Raw genomic sequence first — 26559 nt, 5'->3', positions numbered from 1 at the left:
GGCAAAGAATCTTAGTGAAATCCAATTGAGAAAGAAGGCAAAGTGTCAGAGGGGCAGGAGATGTTTCTAGTGTGCCTCCTTTCGAAAGGCTCTATGCACAGGAAAGTATAATCAGGGTGGGACCTGACTGACAGGTTGGACTCCACCTCTACACGATCACCCAGGATCTAGTTGACCTAAAATCTAACTGCCACAGACTGCCCCTTGTCACACTGACACTTGGATACAACCTTTTAATCATACATGATCTCTAAACAAAGACAATAATAAAATCATGTTTGTACCTAACAGAATAAAACTAAAACACATACAACCAAATATGCTTCAGCCTCGTTTAAACCTTATATTCCACAAGCGAACAAATTCTGTCTAACTAGTATAGTTTTGTGAAAACTCACACCTGAATCCTATAATCTTATCAACATCTTCCCTGACTCATGAAAGGCTGTAAAGTGGCCACTCCATGACTTTTAAATTTCTAACTTGCCCATTTTTATCAGCCCAGCACTATGAGGATATAGGCATGTTCTGTGATGTGATGAATATGCCATCCAGTTGGAACCTTCTGCTGCATCAAGTCAGCCAGCAATGTGCACCAGCTCACAGAGTTACACATCTTCCTCTTTCCCTGGCGAGGTTTACACAGCTCAGCCCCAGCCATTCCAAACTAGGTCAGTGGGGGCCAGTTTAAAAAACACACCAGGATTTCTTATTGGTTTTCACAACATTCTGATACCAGGAAGCATAACAGAAATTTCAAATTAGTATATTTTCTTCACTTAGGATGAAATATTTTGTGATCTATAAGCACAGATATTAGTTTACTCAGAAAGTAATAGATTAAAAAATGTCTGTGAGCATTGTAAGGAAGTAGTAGTAACCAGAATGTAGTGTAGATTTCTAAAAGCCAAGCACATCACATTTACTGAATTTGTTGGTTGGATTACTAGGCATCTCCCCACAGGAATCTCCCTGATTCAGACCACCAACCCCTGCACAAATTCTCAACAAGATAGCTAGGTCACAGGCTCAGGTCCCATGCAAGTCTTTCAACTTCAGACCAGCCAGCCAATTTTTATCTCTCTTACAGTCCCAGCGAGACAAATTCATGAGTGTTGGTCACTAGAATCAACCCATGTCTCCATTGCTGCATTTCCCCAACTTCCACTCAACACATGAACCAAAGTAGTCATCAAGCAAGCATTTCATGCTGCCCTCAGCCCCCCTTCAATGTAGAATCCTACTTAGATGGGGCCGTTTTCTCGTGGGCAAGATTTTTCCATCCTAGTTGTTTCCATAGGTTACTGCTTGCTCAAAATTCAGAAAGCCAAATTTGTAGGGAACTGCGTGTCTCCCTACCCTGGATTTAAGCTATGCATTGACTCTCAGTTTCCTGCCTTACAAACTGCCCTGAGATTTTACTGCCCTTTGTCTCAATTCCCGCCAGAGGGTGGCTGACTTGACCCTTGCTAGGATTGGTGCTCTTTTACTAGCAGCTGCTATGCTCATTGGTCAATCAATACATGACTGGTGGCATCTCCCCCCAGGCTCTCCAGGTATGCTTCATTAGCATACTTACCTGTTTGATCAGTTGCTGGCCATTCCTTCCTTGTTTGGAGATGCACGACTATTGGCTACCTCAGCTGTACCCTATTTTACATGTGACGTAATGGTGCCAGCCCTTCGCTGGCTATTTAAACTTCTGCTCTCAACTCAATAAATGAGGCTTGATCAGATTCCTGTCTTGCCTCCATTTCTCGCGCCCTTGCCCATCTTCATTCCCCGTCCCTCTTTCAGGTATCCACGTTGTTGATATCCCGTGGGACAGGACACAAATTAACCTTTAACTTTTTGTTTTTCCTCCTTCAGTCTCCTAACGGCTTTGGTGGCATGCCTTTTCAAAGCTGAATGCCCTAGCATTGAAGTCACTGGGTGGGGCTTACCTTTATTAGTCTTAGATCTGTCTTCAACCAAAACCCTTTTCTTGACAGGCAAATCCTAATAACAATTTCAGCATATCTGATAGTAAAGGCTGAAGGCGATAGGCTTACAAGCTCTTTCCCATGTTATTTGAAATAGCATAATAGTAGGTGGGAGAAATGAATATAATCCTAGCACAAACAGATCCTAAACACAATTCTTTTTCAAACACTCAGATTCAATCCTCTCTGATACAAACTGTTTAATTAATATCCCATGACCTTAGGCCCCACTGGCAGGATCAAACCTGGGCCTGGCCTTCTATCAGCCTTTTTGTCTACATACCATATGGCCCTTGCCCTAGAAAACTCCAAAAACTGTTTTTCTTTCCTGCACTTCAACTTAACATCCATTACAACCCTTTGCACCATTTCCGGTAGGAATAATCAAAACTAGATTTAAGAATCAAAATTTCTCTTCCCATGCCCTTTCCAGAAACCAACTGAGTAAACCAATTGGCGATATCTGACCTCCTGTGGTCATCAAAGAAGGAAACTCCAACTCTACCCAATTGCCATCAGGCAGAGGTCAGAAAATATCCACTCTGTGTTCATGATTTGTTTATATAGAGTCTCACGCTCATGATACTAAATGGTTTTAAGTTGTGTTATCTAGAGAACCAAAACCAGTGACACTTATATGTGTATAAGATGGAACTTTATGTCAAGATGTAATTTTATATCAAAAAGACATCCCAGCCCTGTCCAACTCAAGTCCATGGGTCTGCTGCTAGAAAAGGCCCTCTTCAAACTCACCCAGGTTCAAGCCAACGATACAGAAAGCAAAGGGAGGAAGAAGAGAGATCACAGGCCGATGAGTGCAGAATGGAGGGGATCCATGGTTGGTGGGAACATGGCAAGGTGCCAACAGCTCTCCAGGTCAGCAGCCCACCTGGGGGCTTCCCATGGAGGCTGACACAGAGTCATCATGAAGTGTCATGGAGGAGGAAGGCAAAGTGCCAGTGTCTCTCCTCCAAAAAGGCCGTACCCCCAGGAACGCATCATCAGGTGATGACCTGACTGATAGGTTGAACTCAAGCTCTCCACGTGTCTACCCAGTCATGCTGACATGAAATATACTGCCGCAGTGCCAACAAACATTCCCTTCTGCTACAGGGAGTCCCTATGAGCCAAAGTCATCTGGCAGTGCCCATGCCTAACAACAGCATAAAGGTGACCTCTAAATGTAATCACAGATGTCCTTATACGTGGGCTACAGAGGGATATTGTACTGTATCAGAGCAGAAGGCCATATGGCAGTAATAGAAGCAAAGATTGTAGTGATGTGCTTGGAAGGTGGGTCAAGATCCACAACACAAGAAACTGAAAAGACGAGAGAAAATATTCTTCCTCAGAGCCTTCAGAAAGAATCACCTGTGCCCACACTTGATATTAATTGGAAACTAACCTCAGACTTCTGATATCAAGAGCTGTAAGAGAATAAAAGTGTGGTATTTTAAGTCATTTGTTGACCACTGGTCTATCAGTTTGTTATACTGTGTAACGTGAGTTGCTGGGATACTGGAAGATAAATCACCGGTATTTCAACTGTCAGCCAGGTCACACAAGGTGGGCAGGTTTCAGCCGTTTCCAGGCTAAGGACAATCCACAATGAACGGAGAGGCTGTCCACTTCTGATGAACTGGCCACAGAAAACTAAACGTACACCTACGAAAGTCACTATGAGTCAGAGCTACCTCAAAGCACCTCAGAACCATCGCAACAAAGCCATCGGGAGCGTGGGTCAAAGAATACTGCCAAAGACTGAAGGAAAAGAGAGAAAGAAAGAGCATTTTCTGCCATTCCACCCCCCTCCCTGGGAGGGACCAAGTGAGTTTCTGTGTATGGAACCTCAACCACCATGTTGGCAAGATGATGTTCTCACAGAAGTATCTTTCGTCCTGCCTCACTGTAACCAAGATTGTATTCTGAGAGAAATAACTGGCTTAGTGCAAGGAGAAAAGTGAGCTGTGGACACAAGCATGGAGTGCAATCTAAGGGTATATGCCTATTTTGTCCAGCCTTGCAAACTAGTTTGAACTCATTAGAATTTGTTAAGCCCTACATCAAGATAATCGTGTTTTAATGTTCTCTCTTAATACTCCCATGAGCAAAGAAGAAATCTCCGGCAGAAACATTGCTCACCTCCTCACTGTGTGTTTCCATTTCAGTGGCTCCTGACAGTGAAGCTGTACTATTGTACTTGCCGCAAGGGAGTCATTTACGTGCAGGGTATATTCCAGGGCATGTCACGATTAGGAGGTCAATGGAAGGACTTGGACTTGAGCACTCACTCTGAACAAGACCTGTGGCGGCTGTGACAAGCATTAATATTTTAATTGTCAAACCACAGTGGGAACAATGAGACACTGAGTAGGTGGGTCAACTTCACTCCTGTACAAAAATATCTCAGTGTATTACCACAGCAAAATATGTTTCACAATTGTGTAGTATCTGCGTATCAGCAATATTTTTAGGTATTCTGTATTCTATGGTGCTGTGTTGTTTTAATTGTCAGTAGAGTTACAAGGGAACTCTTCTAGGGCTAAATTCAGAAACAGTATGGCACAGCGGTTAAAGTCATGGGCTCTGCCGCCCATTAAGCTCCTTGACTTCTACGAACTACAGCCTCTTCACTTTAAAAATAGATATAATAAAGTACTTAAATATATACAGGGAGCTGAAATAATACTGGATGAAAGGTACTTGGGATGGTGGATACATGCAGGTATTATCTACCTTAATTGCAGAGAACTATATCTGCCAAAGAGAACACACTTCCAAGGTCAATATTGCTAAATAATACAGGGTAGATGCTATAAGTGTACTTTAAATCACCTAAAAGAAATTAGCAAGAAAATATCTTTGGTTTCAACTTGTTTTCGAAATGATGCATTTGTTAAAATTAAGTTTAAGAAGTGAACAAATATACTTGTCGAAAGTTCTGAATTAAAAGAAAATCTCAACACTGTGGTTACCTGCATTTAAAAAAATTGGCTTAAATTAAAAAAAATAATGTACTAGAAGAAGTAAAACATCTACCACTTGTCTGTCAATTTCTCAATTGTGGTGGCTTATGTATTGATGTGATGCTGGAAGCTAAATTGCCAGTATTTAAACCACCAGCCGGTCACCTAAGGTGAACAGGTTTCAGCAGTTTCCAGGCTAAGAACAGATACAGTAAAAGAACAGGCTGCCCACTCTGTGGCATAAGTGAGAGCAATGAAATATTGATCTATTAAAACTGTATGAGAAGCATAGAAACAGTGTCATACATAATGCCTGAAGTTGAACCTCTCTGGTTAGAACGTATTCAAAAGACACAGCTCATTCTCAAGGCATAGTTGACCAAAGTGACGTGCATGGAATAAAGCCTTCAGTATCTCCCTGTGCTGCAGATGAGGCAAAATATTTAAAATGATAAGAAACCTAGGAAATGATGGATCTATGAAAATGTCAGGCACCAAAAATGAAATGGAGCACATAAAGGTTAATCTCTTAGGGACTAGTGAGATGAACTGGACTAATACTTGTTATTTTGAATCAGATAATCATATGGTTTACCATACTGGAGATGAAAATTTCAAGAGAAAATGCAAACATTTATCATAAAAATTTCTAGATCTATCTTAAAATACAATACCATCCATGATAGGATGACATCTGTCTGCATACAAGGAAGTAGAGTCAATAAAACTATTATTCAAAGGTACAAGCCAAACACTAAGCATAATGGTAAAGACATTGAAAAGTTATGCCAACTTCTTCACTCTGAAATTGATTAAACGTGCAATCAGGATGTATTAATAATAATTGGTGATTTCAAGGTGATAGATGAAAAGAAAAAAACAGTCACCTGGAAATATGGCCTCGGTGCTGGAAGCAAAGCTAGAAAGCTCATAATAGAATTTTGCAACACAAACAACTTTATTGCAAATTGCTTTTTCAACAACATAAATATCAACTATAAATATCCACTTAACCAAATTGAATATGAATGAATAAAATTGATTAGATATGTTGGAAAAGATGATGAAGACACTATATATCAGTGGTTAAAATGAGGTGGACTGTGAAACAGATCATCAAGTGCCCACATGTAAGTTGAAGTTGAAGAAAAAACAAATCTATGAGAGCCAAAATACTTGATTATATCCCACCTGAATTTATAGAGCATTCATAGTACAGATTTGAAACAAACAAAATACTTAACTGAATTCACTGACTACCACTGACAGAAGACATAATGCACTGTGGGATGGGGAGAAAGACTTCAGACATGAAAGAAGAAGAAAGTTATGTAAAGGACAAGGAAGAAAAGATCAAAGTAGATGTCAGACTAGACTATGAAACTTGCTCTTGAGCTTAGAACAGTCAAAGTAAATGGAATAAACAATGAAATAAAACAGCTGAACAAAAATCTTAAAAGAAAGATCAAGAAGTCAAAGAAAAGCATAACACAAATACAAAGACTTGGATTTTTAAAAAATGAACATGTTCAGCATATATCCAGCTGAAGGAAGACTGAACACATTGTGTGTTTGGACTGCAATATCGGAGACTCTGGACAAAACATTGGATGCGGGACTCATCTTTTGATAAAGAAAATGTAAGTAATCTTGTCATTGAAACAAAAATAACCGATTGGCATGCAATCGTTTTAAGACATTGCATATGATCAAGAACCAATGTTACCAATGGAAGAAGTCCAATCTACAGTGAAGGCATTAGTGAAAACAAGACTCCAGCAACAGACAGAAGACCAAATGAAATGTTTCAATAAGTTGTTCAAGAACTGGAAACACTCACTCATTCCCAAAATTTGGAAGACTGTGACCTGTCTAATAAACCAGAAGAGATCCATATTTGTACCCATTCAAAAGAAGGGTGACTCAAAAGAATGAGAAAATGTAATATAATATCATTATTATAAAACACAAGTAAAGCTTCCTGAGGATAATTGACTAATAGTTGGAGTAATACATCCATAGGGAGCTGTCAGGACTTCAAGTCACAATCAGAAGAAACCATGAACAAGACTATCAGTGATGACATCAGATGGATCATAGCTTTAAGTAGAATTTATCTTAAAGATGTTTACATGTGTTTTTATTATTTGTGAAAAGGAATTCAATAATGTGAACATAATAAACTCTGTCTATCATTGAAAAGAATGCCAATTCAAGAACACTTCACTGTGCTGATGTGAAACTGGCTAGGAACTTTAGTGTCAACATTTCAAGTGTTGCTATTGTTAGGTGCCATCGAGTTGGTTCCAATCATATGGACCAGTCATAGTGACCATATATGTACAACAGAACAAAAACACTGCCTGGTCTCGCTCCATCCGCACAATTGTTCCTGTGCTAAGTTCTGGGGTCAATCAATTCTTTGAAGGCTTTCTTCTCCAGCTCTGCACCCACGTCACCAAACATTATGTCCTTCTCCAGGGTCTGGACCATACTGACAGCATGTCCAAAGTATGTAAGATGAAAGCTTGCAATCCTTGCCTCCAAGGAGCATTCTGGCCATTCTCCTTCCAAGACAGGTTTGTTTACCTTTGTGGCAGTTCATGGCACTTTCAATATTCTTCTGTAGCACCGTAATTCAAATGCATCGATTCTTCTTCAGTCTTCTTTGTTCAATGTTGAATTTTCACGTGCACATGAGGCAACTGAAAACATCGTAGCTTGGGTCAGGCTCACCTTACTCCTCAAGGTAACATCCATACTTTCTAATACTCTAAAAAAAGTCTTGTGCATCTGATTTACCTAATGCAACCAATCTTTTGATCTCTTGAATGCTACTTCCATGAACATTGATTGTGGATCCAAGCAAACAAAAACCCTGACTTCAATCTTTTCTCCATTTATCATGATGTTACCTACTGATCCAATGTGAGGATTTTCATATACTTCCATTGAAGACTGCAATCATTGAATATCTATTTTGGAGGCTCCACTCCTTGATTCATACTTCGCACATGTCAAGGTCATTATGACCCTGATGCATAATCTTTCCTAACACTGAAACATGCAGTGTTTCCTTGTGCTAATGGAAAGAACATCATTTGTCTTTCACTTTGTCAATCTGTGATCAGCTATGTGTTGCTGGGACGCTGGAAGTTAGGTTACTGGTCTGTCAAGCGCCAGCAGGGTCACCCAAAGTGAAGAGGTTTCAGGGCAGCTTCCCGACTAAGAAATGAAAGTGAAGAAGGACTTGGCTCCCTACTTTGGAGGAAGTAGCCACTGAAAACCAGAGGTGTAGCTTGGAAACAGCGCCACATCCTGAGGGTCTAATGAGTAGCAGAACGTTGTTCTTGATAGTGCTGGAGGAGGGGCCCCGCAGTTGATGGGCACTCCGAATGTGGCTGTTGAGCTGCGGATCTCTCAGAGTGGAGTTTGCTATGGTAACTTGAGTCAGGTAAAGCTTGAGGGAGTGGGACCTGAAGGATCTTCATTGGCTGATGAGGCACAACTCAGGGTGAGGAGAAAGAGCAGCAATAATCCATGAAACACCATGTTGCCTAGATGGCAACAAAACCTCTACCCTTGCTCCTTTGTCCCTTCTCCCCTCCTCTTTCCTTTTAGACTTTCTTTCTTCTTGGGACACTATCATTTCTCAATATATAAAATGTGCTTATTCTGGAGCCATGTGGCCCCAAGACCTCATGGCCTCAGCACGTAACTTATTCACTTAGTTATAAAATGTTCCCTAGAATACCAAGCTAATCACATTTAGGTGTCAAGGTAATAAAAATAGATTAAGGGGTATAACTATCAGTTTTCAAAAACTGTACTTAGAAACATGGGATGAAATGAAACACAAGTGCTGTATAGATCAAATTAAAAATAAGGTGTATTGCAGATATTTGATGAAAGTTTTGTTTGATACACAGATGTATACATATATGCACATAAATGTTGGGATAGGGAAACCTTGCTCATTGCTATAATCAGTAAAAAAATGTTTTAAAAACCACTGAAATAGAACAGAAATCACAAATTGGCATCTAATGGATGACTTCCATCCTGCTAATTTTTTCTCTAGAGCTCACAGAGTAAGTTTTTTTACTTTGAATTCATTTCTAACATTTAAAGCTTTTGAGACCAGTCATGAAAAGCACTTTGAATGCTTTCCCTTGAAAGGTCAGATCCGGCCTGCCTTCCCCAGGGTACAGTCTGCTAGAAGTGAGTAGAAACTGTACCAACAAAAGAGCAAGGAGAGACGCTCCATGTCCTCAATGTCCCTCCACCTTCCTTCTCCTCTCAGTTCGTTAGCAGTCAGATTGCTTCAGGCATATGCACTTTTCATCTCTGTGCCAGAGATGAAAACCGAGGCCCCCCTGGTGATTACAGAGGTCAGTGATTGTCATGGGGACTCACGACTCCTCTGGATTTCTCAGCCTGATAGGCATGGAATAGTAGGTGTGCACGGTCGGAGAAGAAGGAGTTACGAAACCATTCAGCTGTGAAGATGAACGGTTCCGTACGGGTCCTTTGCCTAAATTTTTCATTTCACAGACGAAGAAACTGAGACCAAAGCAACTAAGTAAAATGCTGAAGGTCACCCAGTTAATTCGATAACTTGAAGACTCAAAATAAGTTATTCTCACTCCTGTCAGGATGCCCTTTCAGTGCATATGTCTGCCTTTAGCGAAAAATTTTCAGAAACAAAAGACAATACAAACATTGCTGAAGCAAACCCAAGCCAATGAGATTTGTATTGAGGTAAATAACACACCAGTGGTGTGGGCATTAAGGGACTCTGGTGGCAGAGTGGGTTATGCTCTGGTGCTAACCAGGTCACAGTTTGAAACTACTGGCCACTCCAGGGGAGAAAGATGAAATTTCCTACATCTGTAAAGAGTTATTGCCTAGAAAACCTACAGGGCAATTATACTGTATGCTACAGGGTGGCGAGGATTTGGAATCAGCTCAACTGCAGAGAAGATTTGTTGTTGGTGGTGAATGTGAGCTGGTAGAATTAAAATGCTAGCAACCATTTTCCTATTTTCAGCAGTATATTTTACCACATTGGATTCCTCATTTATCTAAAATTGCCAAGGGCATATGCAATTGAAAAAAAGGGGTATGAATCAACTAGTACATAATGTATACACTATAAAACATGAAAAATATAATCATATAGCATTATATAAAATAAGTGATTAATTTTGAAATACTTGAAAAGAAGAATATAACATCTATAGTGTTTTGATTGAACTAAGTAATACCAGATTCTTAAAATTTAGCACTGAAGCCTGGGAGAAAATAGCCACACTATAAGCTCAGCACTGTCATAAAATACTATTGCATCTCAAAGTATGTCTTAAACACATTTCAAGTAAATTTAAGCAAATTTTAATCCATATTGACATACTTAAAAAATAGACAGGCTAAACAGTCCTGAGTAGAAAGTAACGGGACCAATGGTTCCAGGGGTGGGGGAGCGGGGTCATAGGAGAGGAGGAGGTGGGAGAGAAGGGAGCAGAGAGTGAGTCAATGAACTCAGGGTCAAGGGAAAACAAGGGTTCTAGTTAGCAGTGAGGAAGGTGTTGAGTGCCTGGTGATGTTTGATCAATTGTAATGTACTGAGAGCGGAATGAAGGGTGAACATGATAGTGGGGCAGGAGGAAAGTTAAAGAAATAAAGGAAAGAAGTAGGAGGTAAAAGCTATAGAGCAAGGTATAAATAAAGACATGTATATATGTAAATATATGCATATACACAGATAGGGGTATTGGTCTATGTATATATATATTTATATGGTATAGTATTAAGGTAGCAGACAGAGTATCGGCCTCTACTTAAGTCTTCCCTCCACACAAGAACATAATGTGACTATGTGATAATCACCTTCCCGAAGACAAAATGAGTGCATACACAAATGTGGTAAGGAAAGTTGACTGTACCTGGCTATTAAAAGATATAGCAACTTGGGTTTTAAAGCCTTGAAGCTAAACAAGTGGCCATAGAGCAGGGAAGCAACAAAGCCCACATGGTAAAAGCACACTAGCCTATGTGATCATGCATTGTCAAGAGGATCAGATATCAGATGACCAAAAACAAACAATTATTTTTAGGTGAAGGAGAGGGGTCAGAGTGAGGAACCAAAGCCCATCTTTTGATAATTGGACATTCTCTCACTGAAGGGACACACACAGAAGGGACGATTCGTCTAGGGTGCAGTATAGCAACGACTAAACACAAAACATTCCTGTAGCTCTTTTTTTTCTTCATTCCTGTAGTTCTTAATGCTTCCCTCTCCCCCCCACCCTCCCACCCCTTATCATGGCACCAGTTCTACCGCACAAATCCTGCTAGACTGGAATGTGTACACTAGCACACATAAGCATTTTTGACACTCGGAATAAAAGAGAGATAAACCCCTCAGAAACAGTAATGGGAGTATTGATTCCATGAGGGCATGGGAAGGGAGGTGAGAAGGTGAACCGGTAGCATCGATGGACGCATAACCCCCCTTGAGGGGGACGAATAACAGAATGTGGGTGAAGGATACATTGGGTGATGTTAGATATGGAAAAAATATACTAATATATAATTTATAAAGGCTTCACAAGGGTGATAGGGAGGGGGAGGAAGGACTAAAGAGGAGCTGTTGTCAAAGGGATCAAGTAGAGAGAAAATGTTTTGAAAATGATGATGGCAATATCTGTGAAAGTTTGCTTGATATAATTGACTTATGGATTATTATATCTGTAAGAGCATCCAATAAAATTATTAATAAAAATCCCCTAATAAATTGTGTGTGTGTGTGTGTGTGGGTGTGGGTCCCTAATAAATATTTTACTGTATTGAAAAGGTCAATTAATTTGAGATTTTTAACAACTATAAGTCAGATATATGTTCATTGAAAGTATGGCCACTATGAGTTCAGCCCATTCTAATAAAAATAAGTTGTACCATTTAGGTTAGAAAAAAGAAATCATAAAAGCATTGAAAACATAATAATATTCAAGGATATCTTTATTCCTACATCTTTGAAAAATCAATGTTTATAACATAAATATCACTTGAATTAATGTGTAAAACCCAAACTTACTACACCTCCAATTGAAAACAATCTGCTATACCAGATACAAAGAGGACATTATTTAATTACATGGCATTGGCATTAAGAAATACATTGGAGATCTATGGTAACATCTTTCACCACTGATATGTCCATGATGTCTTGGATCAGTATTTTGGGTAATCTCTATGCCATTTTCTTTGTATTTTTGTTTTTTATGTTGACATGCAGACTAAAAACAATAAGGTATTCCAAACTGAATCTTCAAATACTTGAATATTAGGGAAAGATTAGTGAACATTAGTTGAAAGAACATTAGTGAATCATTAGTGAACACCAAATAAAATCTAGTGCTTAGTTAATAGTGGTGCATGCTCACAATGTAAGATAATAACATCAAAGGAAATTGATGGAGAACTACAGTAACTCTACACTACTTTGGAAAATTTCTAATAATCTATAATATTAAAAAATAAATTGCTTATTAAACAATATACCAACCCTCCCCCCAAAATAAAAAGCTCCAAAGCATCAACTCGATTCTGACTCACATTGATCCTATAAAACAGAGTAGAACTGTTCCTACAGATTCTGAGTCTATAACATGTGTGATCCACAGCTGGCAGTTCAAACAGCTAATCTTGCATTTAGCAGCCTGACAAGTAACCCACTGCACCACCAGTGCAACATACTATATAATGTGGAAGCCATTAAATTAACAAAGATGTTATGGGGAAGATAACTTGGAAGTCAAAATAGAAAAGCAATACATTTATCTTGAAGAAAATATTTCTCTATTTCTTCAAAACACTACTTGTATCTTTAAAACTCACTCAACAGGCTGGCATTCAGCTGTCGGAGGGCCAAGGTCACAGCCAGGCTCAACACTGACTACGGTGCTTCCTCATACATATGGCACACACACAGGAAAGGAATTTAATTTAAAGTCACCCTCATCAAAGATTCTTTATAACACCTACAGTGAAAGAAAAAAGTCTGTGATTTGTCTTCAGTAGGGTAGTCCATTAGAAAATATATTGCTGTTTTTCAATCTGTGGCACCAGTGAGTTATCAAAAGGACAAACATCACTAAAAAAGAAAAACAGTAACAACAACATATATTGGTTCAGAGAGAGATCTGAGAATACGGAGTGACCAAGACATCCTGGGAGAAATTAATCAGTTATCAGTTGATAAACAGTTATAGGTCATCTGCCCATTTGGGCCCTGATAATTGTATGATCCCAATTAAAGTGGCAGCAACATTTGTATGCCCAACTTCACAATTGGTACCAAATACCAAACTTGTTATTAAAAGAGGTGTAAATCAGCACCTGGGAAAGAGGCAATTCATCAGTAATACCCTCCACCCTTCTATCTGCTGTGGAAGAAAACCCTCTTTATTTAATCATGAATGGTTCTAGCAGTGAAATGCCCAGTCGAATATATATTTGGTCTACAAGACCAAACCAAATCCTATCTTTATGAAAAATAAATGAAATAGAGTTGGGAAGCAGTGAAAAACAATGATGCTTTCAATAAATAGTATTTTATTTTAATTAAAAGTCTCTTTATCAGGGCTGACAGATAATAAATCCATGACAATAAAATAAATACTTCAATTATAGCTGTGACGTGTTAAGTGCTACGAGGGTAACCCTAATTATACTGGGGAGCTACATGGCATTAAATGACAGCATAACACCTCTGAGAGGCAAAAAATATGTACTTGCTCAGTTGCTAACAACAATTGGAGCTTTTAGTCTACCGAGGGTACCTCAAAATAAACAACTGGTAATCCACACCCCAAACCTCGGGCCCTGAAAAACTATATGGGACACAATTCTATCCTGATACATCAGAAGTTGCTATGAGTCAGGGTCAAATCTAGAATAACTGCTTGATTCTTGATTTTTTTGTTTTGTTTTAAATTATAGCATAAGAGATTCTTGATTCCTCGATCTAGCCTTGAACAGTAGAAGACTGAGTCTCTTAAGCTGAGCCCTGAAGGATGAGTAAGAGTTGGCTGGGGAAGAACAAGGAAGAGCAAGTGGGAGACCGAAGTGTTTAGAAGGAGAACTATGCAGAGACAGGGAAGAGCATGCGATTCACAAGAGAGAAAAGCGAACTATGCGTCAGATCACTACTGCACACGGGTTCCTGGCATACAGAAGCCATGGGAAGAGTGGCTGGGCCAGTCACATTGGGCATTAGAGGGCAGATCATAAATCTGCTAGCTATCCTCTGAATTTTTCAGGAAGAGCAAGTCCAAGTCTGTAAAAAGAGATGATTAGGAGAAAAGAGAGTTTCAGATTTGTGTTCAAGAGTGATCATTCCAGCAGTTATGCAAGCAGATAAGAAAAGCTCCTCATGTTTCTTCGGCGGTCCTACTGAGCATGCACGCTCTGGCCTGAAGACACACTCACTCACAAAGAGCCTACACTCCGTGTGTGAATGTGCGTGGCTCCTCGGGAAAACACTCTCATTATAGTCTTCTCTGTCTAATGAACCATATCAACATGATTCCTTGTGAACCTCACCAACATTTAAAAGGGTCTCAGGATAAAAGAGGAGCGTGTCCAGCTCTGCACAGCTAAGAGGCCCTGTTCAAGCAGATATGTTCTCTGAGAAGTGACATGCATGAATGTGAGCCTGCGGAAATTGTGCGGACACCGCGTCTGACCTCCTCAAGTTATTTGAGGGAGAAGGAAAACCTAACTCCACATCTGCCAAAGGACGATGCCTATAAAGAGCGATGAGACATGCCTCCTCTCTTCAACCTTCTTATGCTACTTGACACCAATCTTAGTTCCCACAGCACTCTACTTTTCAAATGAGTTCAATAATTCAATGCAATGGTAACAATAGAACTCACAGACAATACTCATGATGGTGAGATTTTTAGGAATGCTAACAAATTACAAAATATTAAGGACATAGTTCTTTTGTCTGCACACCATATCCTCAGCCATGCTAGCAGACATGTCTCTCTCTGTCCTCTACCTCTACCATGTGGTCCTTAGACCACTGTTTCGTGACATGAACCAGGCAGGCTAGCCTCAGATTTGTCTCAGGATCTCAGTGCTTTGACCTCCGTTCCTCTGGTTCTTCCAGCATTTGGGGTCGGGAACTCACACTTGTCCTGCTGGTAACTCTTCTTTATGGAAGGTTCTTGGATTCCCTCTGTTCTGTTTCTGAGCTGGCACGTGTTTAGTATGCAGCAGAATGTCAGACTTGCCCAATCTCTTCATAAGAGTCTTCCAGATCTTGATTGAATTCTCCTACCTAGGCAATCTTACTTGTGGAAAGTGAGGAGGACTTGAAACCTTTGGTGATGAAGGTTAAGGATTTCAGCTTTAGTGTGAATTCGGACTCAATGTCAAGAAGACCCAAATCCTCACAACTGGCCCAACAGGTAACATCATGATAGATGGAGAAACGGTTAAGTTTCCAAGCATATTATGTTGCTTGGGTTCCCAATCAATTCCCTTGGGAGCAGCAGTCAAGAGACTAAAAAGATGAGGAACATTAGATCATTCTGCTGCACAAGGCCTCTTTCGAGGGTTCCAAAGCAAGGATGTTACTTTGACAACTAAGGTGTACCCGACCCAAGCCATGGCATTTTCAATCTCCTCATATGTGCATGAAAGTTAGACATTGAATAAGGAAAACTGAAGTAAAAGCAATGCTTTTGAATTATAGTGCTGGAGAAGAACATTGAAAGTACTATGGACTGCCAGAAGGACAAACCAATCTGTCTTGGAAGAAGTATGGTCGGTGTGCTCCTTAGAGGCAAGGATGACAAGATTTATTCTTACATACTTTGGACACATGGTCACGAGAGACTGGGCCTTGGAGAAGGACATCATGCTTGGTAGAGGGGCAGCAAAAAAAAAAAGAGGGCCCTCAAGGAGATGGATTGACTCAGTGGCTACAGCAATGGGCTCAAGCATAGAAATCAGTGTGAGGATGTTGTGCATAGGGTAGCTATGGGTCGGAACCAACTTGCAGCATCTAATAACAGCTGAGTCATTTGACGGAAGTTAACAAATATGATGGGTTGAACAGAGATATTAAGTAATATCCCTTCATGGCACAGCCAAAATGACATTTTCAAGCGAAGAACCTGAAATAGGTGAGGTGATGAATCCTACAATTGATAGCTTTATCTCCCATGCTAACTGCTCATGAAAAATAAATAACTTCAAATAAATTAACCAATAATCTTAGTGAAGACCTCATCTTTTTTTCAATTAATTGCTCCAAACAGCCAATGGACTGTTAATATAAGTATTATTTTTGAGAAGAAAATATAAATTCTGACAACTTGACCAGTGAACAACATAACAAAGGAGGAAATATTGAAGTTTTCCAGGACTGCATTTTACATGGATTCACAAGCAACACTCATGGGAGTAACAGTTAAGAAATCAAATATAAAACACATGGGATACGTTTTTTAAAAACAAAGGTGGCACTTTGAGAACTAAAGTGCACCTGGTCTAACAATGGTATTTTCAATCACTTCATATGCATATAAAACTCAGTCCAAAGAAGAACTCGTGGTATTCGCAAGGGACACTGCAAAGAGCAAGAGATGCTAGAACAACAAATTTATCTTAGAAGAAATACAGCGGCAATACTTCTAGGAAAGAGGAATGGCAGGACTCAGCCTCACTCGTTTTTGGAGATGCTGTCAAGCGGGGCAGACCCTGGAAAAAGACATTATTCTTGAGAAAGTTGAAGGTCAGGAAAATGAAAGAGCGGGAAGCTGTCCAGGGCATGGCCTGACTGAGTTGTTACAACTGAGCGCTCCAACACAGCCATGGCACGAGCACAGCGCAGGACCCGGCAATGCCTTGTTCTGCCGCAGCGGCATTCTGAGTCAGAAACGAACTGAAGGCACGCAGACATCATCTGTGCTTTTGCTGTTCGTGTATATTAAATTGAATTGAATTGATCACTTAAACATTCATTACCCAAAAATACTGTAAAAATTCAGTACCTACTATAGTTTTCTACATACTGTATGTGAAAAAAATAGAGTTAGGTTTGTAATGAAAATTAAACCAAAGAGGTAAACTTATTTTGACTGAGTCAATTCCAACTCACAATATTCCCGACACCTAGTAAACCTAAGGAAGAGGGTACAAGTGCCTTGTGAGTTTCTGAGACTAACTTTCCACAGGGACAGCCTCATTCTTCTCCCACAGAGCTGCTGCTGGTGGGGAACTGCTAGCCATGCGGTGGTGGTGGTTAGCAGTCCAAAACATAACCCACTACGCCATCAGGGCCCCTTTAAAAAAGACTACTACAGGCATTTATATCAATGGCACTCGTAGGTGAAAATTCACAATGCGACTGGTATCTATTTAAATATTAGAAGGAAATCTGAATGATCCCACGTCCGTTGCTATTGCTATCTAGACTTAGGCACACAGAGACCTACAAAGGATTTCGGAGGCTGTAAGTCTTTCTGAGGGCAAAGTGCTTCCTTTTCTCCCTCCCAGGCGCTGTTAGATCTGAACTAGCAGCCCAATGCTCACCCTCCGATGCCACGAAACCACAACCTGCACTGCCACCGAGTCCATTCTGACTCATGAGGACCATGTAGGGCACAGGAGGGCTAGCTCTGTGGATTCCTAAGCCTGTAATCTTTACAGGAGTAGAAAGCCTCAGCTTTCTCCCAGGGAGAGGCTGGTAGTTTCAAACTGCTGATCTTGCAATTAACAGCAAAACACAAAACTCACTGAAGCACCAGGGGATTCTTAAAGTCTATGGGCTAATCACTTTAAATAACTTACAGATACAGTTTCTTATCCTTAGGTTTCTTTGATTTTATTTTAAAGACTGATGGCCATCAAGTTAATTCCCCCGCATAGAGACCATTTAGTACATAGATCTGCTCCCTTGGGTTTCTAGACTTTACATCTTGACAGAGTAGGCAGCCCATCTTTCTCCTGAGAAGCTGCTGGCGGGCTCAAACCATTAATATTGCCATTAGCAGCCCTTTTGCAGACAAAAGATGAAAGTTTCTACTCTCCTAAAGAGTTATGACCTCAGAAACCTACGAGGGACAAACAATTCTACTCTGACCTATGAGGTCAATGTCAGTCAAAATCGATTCAAAGGTGGTTAGTTTTGAGTTCTTGGGTGTTGTTATTAAAAGAGTCATTTCTTATTTTGAATATTTTAATTTGTAGGAAGGAATTGATACTGTGATTACAAATATTTTCAATATAACTTTAAAATCTTGTATCTTCAATAGAAAATATTCATGAAAATTGGCAATAATTTTTTCCTCTCACGTCATAGAAATAGCCTCAGAGTATCTGTTAGAAATGTAACAAAATACTAACTAGAGCAAAGTGTAGGAAATAAACTAGATGGTGCCCAGCTATTAGTAAAAAAAAAAATAATGCATCTGGAATCTTAAAGGTTTGGCTTCAAACAAGCACCAATTTGAGTGAGATGTCAACCAGGGCCACATGGAAGAACAACAGCCGTGTGTGATGCAAAGATTGTGACTGATAAAATCCAGACCTGAAGGAGGGAATGGTATCAGAGCTTAAACTGTGGAAGTATAAGAATGAGAGTGAGAACCCAAAATCCATTCACAGGGTCACAAGCCTCTGGGGAACAATCTCTTAGCAGAGATGTGAATAACTTTGCTATCATGCAGAGCATAGGGTTTTGGCTTTCTTTGTTTGTTTCTCAGTTTTGTTTTCGATGCTGTTCAGCATATGAAATCCAGGGTGGGTGAGTGGCACAGAGACTGTGATTACATGGATGCCTTCTTGAGGTGTGTATGTGTGGTGGGGGGGAGGGGTGGAGTAAGTTGGGGGGCAGGGCGGTGGGAGCTGGTAAGGATGAATACAAGAAAGAAGTAAATGTCTTAAAATTGGGGGATGATTGTACAACTCTCTTTAATATAACTGAACACTGAATTGTATGATAAGTGAAGTATATGTGAAGAAAATTCTTTTTAAAATACTAAAAGTCCTGGTGAGCTAATCTTTTCTGTATTCTCAGGAGTCCAGATATTTGTAAGAGCTTCTAATTTTTTTAAATTGCCTCCCTTGCCTCTGGGGTCATTTCCTCCTGACGTAGCCATTGCCCTTCACACTCATCTTCTTTCTATCTGTGCTGCCCCCCCCCCACTTTCTCACAGCTTCCTCCAGGGAATGAATTCACAAATCAAACTGCTAGTCAGCAATCAATTCTTTCTCCCAGCAGTGGCCGAACCAGACCCCAGATCCAAAGTGGCCGTGATCACCTGGAAAATAGAGCAGCTGAAATACTTCACTTGACTGATAAAGGGGAGGAATTGGATTATGTGGGGGCATTTAGAGAAGTCTGGGAAGCAAGGAACACTTTCTTTTTATCTGCAATCACATACATGAATTCAAATGCAAAGATATTTTCAGATTACCAAAGCACCCTATAGATCTATTGAGCTCACTTTTTCTTCTGCAGAATTTAAATCACCAAGTAGTTGTGAATTTTTTTAGCAATAGGGAATATTTATTCAATCTACAAAATACGAGATTCCAATCATTGAAAATAAAAAGTGGCATTTTAATAGTATATATTAATGTTTATAAGTTCAAAAGTGTAATATCTATACTCAATAAACTGAACAGAAATGTATTTTAGCCACACACAACTTTGCAGTTGATCTTTATAGATGACTGCTCCTTCCATAGAAAAATGACTTCTGGATTACATTGGTTACAGAGTACTCAATAAATTCTAAGTTACATAAACGTAGAGCTGAAAATACTGGGTTGCCTCAACTCCTCCTTTGATAAATTGTCATCAATTAAGCTAACCCAGTAGCTTGAAGGAGGGGAAAAGAAAACGGTTGTTCAATGTAGAAGTGGAAACTGATAATAGCTTGCTTGGTTTTTCCAAATAGTAAACATTGAACAAGGTTGAAGTCAATTAAATATCACTAAGCTAGTTTTAATCTCCTACATTTAACAGAAAATACACTTCAAATAATTTTCATAAAATTTAAAAGGTTTAAAACATCATTCTTTTACATTTCAAAATATAAGTATTTCTAGCTAAACAAAAAGTTCAAAAACAAAGTTGTTTATTTCAACTGAATTTTATTTCAGTTCAACCCTAACTCTTGAGCTGCAGCTACCTGCAAGGTAACTGCGATTTGACTTGGCAAAATTAACAACCAGGACACAGAGACTCCCAATCTCATTATAGGCACCGGTACAATGAAAAAAATGCTATTGTTTATATTAGGAGCGATGATATTTCTGTAATAAGTGCTAGCACATGCACATTTTGCCTGGTGCACGTGTGCTTGTTGTGGCTGGGTGCCCATCGAGGTGGGTCCAATCACAGAGACTCGGTGTATAACAGAGTGAAACACCACCGGCCTTCGCCATCCTCACGATGTCCGTATGTTTGAGTCAGTTGTTGTAGCCACTGTGTCGATCCATCTTTGTCGACACTCTCCCTCTCTACCAAGCATAGGGCCCTTCTCCAGGGACGGGTCTCTTCTGATACTAGGTCCAAAGTACTTCAGACAAAGTCTTCCCATCCGTCTCTATGGGGCCCTCTGGCTGTGCTTCTTTCAAGCCCCTCTGTTTGTCCTTGTACTCCAGTACACGGCACTATCCATAGGGGTCAAGGGACTAGAACAGCCTATTCCTTCTTCATCACTGGTTCTTAGTCTGGAAGCTCCCGAAACCTACTCACTCTGGGCGACACTGCTGGTATTTGAATTACCAGCAATACAGCTTCCAGTAGCGTAGCAACACACAGACACCACAGTCCAACGAGCTGACAATTACTCACATGTGCACAGTAAATGAAAAACACTACAGGAGGGAAAGTGAAACAAGTGTAGGACAATACCTTTTCAGGGCAATATTACATTTTCAAGAAGTGCCAGAGATAAACCTGGAAATGGCAGAAAATGCCATATTTCAAGAATTATTTGACAGAACAAATAAAATGTATTTTTATCATCAATATATGTTAAATAACAAACATATTAATTTTATGTTTCTGAATTATTGGGTTATTTCTTTACATGAAATCTGAATCACATAATAATTCCCTTGAAACATAATAGGATGCTAAATAACACGGTCTGGAAATATCTAAAGAATATGCAGGGAAGAGACTATCGATTGATAGGCAGAGCTAATGCCCTGGTAATCAATAGGAACAGAGACAGAACTACTAAAAGTGAAATGACATATGTAATAGCTCGTCCCTGGCACCAAATTCGCCATCTTTCCATTTTGATACATGACATCGCAGAACTCTTTGAACTGAATAGGGTCCAATGTTTTAACTATGAGATTAAAATAACATTGTAAACTACGCTTTATAGTATATATATGTAAAACATACATAACCACAATCCTCATATTGGATACAAATACTCATTTTGAATTTCAATCCATTACACTCTGTTTCATTACATTGTCTACATATTTATTTGCTTATGTTACTCATCACAATATATAACTTTAAAATTACTATTTCCCCCTAAAGTTCTAATAAAAATTTTGGTTATTTTACAAAGTTATTTCTATAACTATTAAAATGTTCATGTTTCTAAAACAATCACATTTTTCATACAATAATGCATATTTTCATAGTACTGATATCTATCTGACTTATTTCATATACATTTGATTTGTTTCATGTTTATTTTTCTTCTCTCAAGTTTAATCAATTTAGTGACTCTCATCTGAATCAAGAATGGCAACAAACATAGCAAGACTTCACTTCAGATGATTTATTTTAAGATAATAAATGGAAAGACATTTATTCTGAAAATATAATGTTAGACTCACTTGTTGTGAGTGTGTATAAGGGCTATGAGAGATTAGATTTTTAAATATAGGTAAATGCATGATTAACTGTATCTGTAAAATGATCAATGCTAAAAAGATTACAACATTGTAATGTGCTACATAATTAAAGGGCAGTTGGACTTGAATTGTACCTTAATCATCCCTGTGGGGGGAAAAACATTCACTGCCATGGAGTTAATTCTGACTCATAACGACTCCCCTGTGGATTTACAAGGATTTTATGCATGGAAGTGGAAAGCCCAGTCTTCCTCCCACAGAACTGTCAGTGGTTTTGAACTGCAGACCATGTGGATCACAGCCCAATGCATAACCACTATGCCACCCGGGCACCCTAAACATCCCTATAAGGGATGATACATATTCATAATCTAGACTCAGGAAGTCCCCAGATGTGCAGAATAGAAGTGCATCGCGTACGGTTTTCAAGACTGCGACATTTCAGACACAAATTGTCATGCACCAAGGGTGGGTTTGAATCACAAGTAGTTTGGTTAATAGTCAAGTGCTCAGCTGAGTGTGTCCTCTGGGACTACGAATCTAGTCTAATTCCACAGTACAGATCATTTTCCAACATGCTGTATAATGTACTAATTTGTTATATCAATTATTTAATGTCTATTTCCTCTTTGACAAATAAAGATCCAAAAGGGCATAGATTTTGTTTTATTTCCTGACATGTCCCAAACAGAGCACTGCCTATCACTTAATGGACACAGAATAAACATTTGTTGATTCAGATTACATTGAAAATGAAAGGGAAATTAGCAAGGATGTGGATCATTTGCTTTGGGGTGGGAGGGGAGAATGTATCAACTTAGTATGCTTAGATGTTACTAATAAATATATTTCTAAGCAATAGCTGGATAACAATAATCAGACTTATATACCAACTTTCCTAAGGTGAGGGAATCTCTGGATTTCAGCCCATAGCATTTTGTGGGTTTGAGAATTTTTAATCACTATATAAATTGTATTCTCATCTTCTCTGTTGATATAAAACATAACCAATGTGGACTTTTTCAGAATATGGGTGGGTAGAAGCCAAATACACCCCCAAAGAGAAATTTCTAATAGTGTTTCTTTAAAATTAGCCCTCCAATTAACTTGCTACTAACAAGCTGAATATGGATGCTTTCAATTCATTAGATGCCCATTAACAACTCTTTTATCACTGTTTCATCAACTTATTGTACAATGGCTCAGCAGAACCACGTCAAGGAATTAATTATGTTGTGTGCCACATTTGCATATTTGCATATTCATGATTACATTATTTTTCATACTTTTGAAACATGATTAGGAGATAATACTCGTATGTTTTTTGTTTGTTTGTTTCCTCTTGGGGATTTCTGTACCGAATGTGTGCCAATTTACAGAGTTCTGGAGGATCATTTAGGCAGTGGGCTAAATGTCACAATGCTGCTCAAGCAAATGGCAAGCCACTTAAATAAATGGCAACTGCAAGGAAAGTAGAAATTCGTAAACCAAAAATATCAAGTTAACTTCATACAGAACAATACCTCAACTGAAGTTTACATGGGCATGGCCTGCTAAAAAGACTACATCCTTTCATTGTTTTACTGTATTTGTGAGGATTGTGGACAGAAAGCTGGACAAGAAACATGCTCCTCTAGACCTCAATTAAGTCCTTTACTGCAGCTCACCCTGCATTCTGGCCACAAAGAGCTCTAAGCAGCCTTATGGCCTTATCCAGGACAGACTAGTTCAAGGAGACCACAATGCTATCGCAATCTAAATCTGAAATACCCCCTAGAACAATTAAGTAGATATCTATAACTAGGATTGCATAAAATAATATTTGCCAATCAAACTACCACCGCTAAGAAGGGGGGAAAAGGAAACATTGAACAGCAGTTCTTGCTTGACAGTTTTCCTTTATAAACATGGAAATCTCAAACTGGTTACCTAGGTTTTCAACATCGGTTGTGGTCCTAGCCAGTGTAATCAGAATGCGGAGAACAGAGCTGAGCTCTTAGAATGTGTGATCTGGTGGAAGGAAGAGGTTGTCAGTAATGTTCTTTTATATTTCAAGTATTTTTTCACCGACTGCATGTCTATTTCTGTTTCTAAATCCCGTCTTACTGTCAGGTATGTACTGCATGGAATGATGTGAGTAATTTTACCCGCGATTCAAATGTGCACAAATAAAGCTTCCTGCAAAAGAGTTGCTAAAACTTCTATCACTTTGGGGTGCAGGTGGTTTAGTAAGCTTACTGGTGTACAAGGGAAAACAGACGTGCCCCCCGGAGTACTGCTCAGGAAGGCGTTTCCCATTACTCGAATAGCTCTCTTATTATGGTTGCTCCCTTTTTCTCCAATCAAATTCAACTTACACATGCAGTTCTCCTACTCACCTGATGCATAGGCCCTGCACCTAACCTCAGCAAAAGTCAAATGCTGCTTAACCCAGCACCTGCGTGCTCTCTCCCTGCCCTGAAGCGATCTGAGCCGGTTGCCGTCATTGTTTGATATGGTCAAGTTGGTTCCAATTCATAGTGACCCTCTGCACAATGGAATGAAACACTGCCTGGTCCTAGAGCGTTATAATATATTCTGTTATCATTTTGTTTAATTATGTAAAAAAGTGGAAAACAAGAATTGTTGAAAATAAAACAGAGGAGAAAAAAAGAATTAAGAGCCAACAGTAGAAAATATAGTGAAACCATTTAGACAGTGAAGAAAGGACGTAAGGCAGAAAGAAAAGTTAAAAGGATAAAAAGCAAGCGAAGTATGGTTGCTATTCATAAACGTGGTTGTTGTTGGGTGCTGTTAGTTGGTTACGATCCATAGCAACAATATGTACAACAGAGCCAAACAATGCCCACTCCTGTTTATCCTCATAAGTGTTATGTTACAGCCACTGTTTCATTTCACCTTGCCAAAGGTCTGTCCCTATGTACTGCCCCTCTCCTTTACCAAGCCTGATGCCTTTCTCCAGGGACTGGTCTCTCTTGACAACATGTCCAAAGTGCATGAGATAAAATAGCCCCATCCTTGCTTACATATCCTATTGTATTATTCTTTTCTTATTTCATTCAAACAAAAAAATTCTCAATTTTGTATTTTTTAAATCATTTTATTGGGGGCTCTTACAACTCTTATCACAATCCATACATATACCCACTGTGTCAAGCACATTTGTACATTTGTTGCCATCATTCTCAAAACATTTTCTTTCTACTTGAGCCCTTGGTATCAGCTCCTCATTTCTCCCACCCTTCCCTCGCTCATGAACCCTTCATATTTTATAAATTATTATTTTTTCATGTCTTACACTGTCCGATGTATTATTTTTATGTATGTAGTTAAAATGGTTAAGATGAAAAAGAAAGCCTGTTACATTGTGCTGAATGTTTTCTGATATTATAATTGAGTGACTTTTTCTAGGTATGTGCTCTTCAGAGATATATCACTATGGTAACTAGATCCTTTGACAATTAGTCTATTTTAGGGCAATTCACCACAAAGGGGTTAAAACGCATTCTATTCTTGAATGCTCAGACTCATAGTCACTAATTCTAATTTACCCTTTCCTCTCTTGTCATGTTTCTCAAAGGATGCTTCAGAGTTTCTCCCTGTCCTATTATACCCCACAGCAAGCTGATTTGATCAGGAGCAACTCTCAAACCATAGAATCTGATGCATTTTGAGAGAGTGAGTCCCAGCAGGGATGCTAACATGCAATTCAAATGGTAAATAGCTCTCCAATTTGTTATATAATCCAGAAAGTTATTTATTGTGCATGCTGTTTTAGAGTGAAAAATGTATTTTTTCAATCTTGTAGATGAATACTTAAAAAACAAAACCGCATCTGATAAAGATTTTCCACGTATTCATTATTCCTATTCCTATATAGCCTCAGATTTAATTGAGGCTGCCAATTAAAAGCATACACTGTCAGAAATCATGAAAGTCAATTACTACCACCTCTTCACTTTGGAGGAATTTTATGTATCTCTTCACGAGTATCATAATTAAGATAATGGCCAGAGCTATGTTCTCCAGAAACCCTAGATGCATCATCTTTGTAACCCCAGCAGAGCCCCTACCATGTAGTAGGCTTGAAATGTTTTGAAGAGAAAAGCAATTACAGTGAACAGGGACTGCTTGTTCTCTCCAAGTGCAAGTGCACGGCTACACATACTTTCAACCAATGTTTTTGGAGTCAGTCTGCTTCTCAGGGGCAACAGAAATGACTGGCCAGGAAAACCTGATTATTTCAGAAAATTGAAACAAGTTTATTTTTCCATTCAAGCTACTCAACTACCCGCCAATTAGTGGCTGGAGCATCCCAGCTTCGCCTTCTTCAACAACGTCTTGTGGTTTTTGCCAGTCTCTGAAGCACATCAAAACTACTCAGAATATTCAGATAATTCATAAATTCTTCTCTGTTCATGAGCACATCCACCCCACAACTAAGACCAGGCAGTGATAAGAAAAACAGGGGAGCAGTCTCCAGATGGGTACCCTGTCCTAACTGGAAGGGTTTGGGTTTTGTTTTTTCCCATGTGAGAAAAGGACTGATGGTAGTTCTTAAGCCTGTTTAAACGGAATTCTACAGATATCCTCTCAAGGATTCACCCTTTCAATTTGGACTGAATCTCAATAAATTCATAAGGCTAAACGGGAAATTCAAGTGGCTTAGCTTGCCCCAAATTCATAATGCAAAT

At 39.3% G+C, this 26559-nt stretch overlaps 1 protein-coding gene across 2 annotated transcripts in view; it reads right to left on the bottom strand.

Annotated features, from left to right (window-relative positions):
* Positions 1–26559, bottom strand: part of PRR16 (proline rich 16) — a 237955-nt gene that overhangs the window by 143464 nt on the left and 67932 nt on the right. The gene's annotated exons all lie outside the window — the stretch shown is intronic.

This window comes from Tenrec ecaudatus, chromosome 2 (genome assembly GCF_050624435.1).
Source record: "Tenrec ecaudatus isolate mTenEca1 chromosome 2, mTenEca1.hap1, whole genome shotgun sequence".
Classification (NCBI taxonomy): Eukaryota; Metazoa; Chordata; class Mammalia; order Afrosoricida; family Tenrecidae; genus Tenrec; species Tenrec ecaudatus.
Note: the sequence above shows the minus strand (reverse complement) of the source record. Positions and strands in the feature narration are given on the sequence as shown.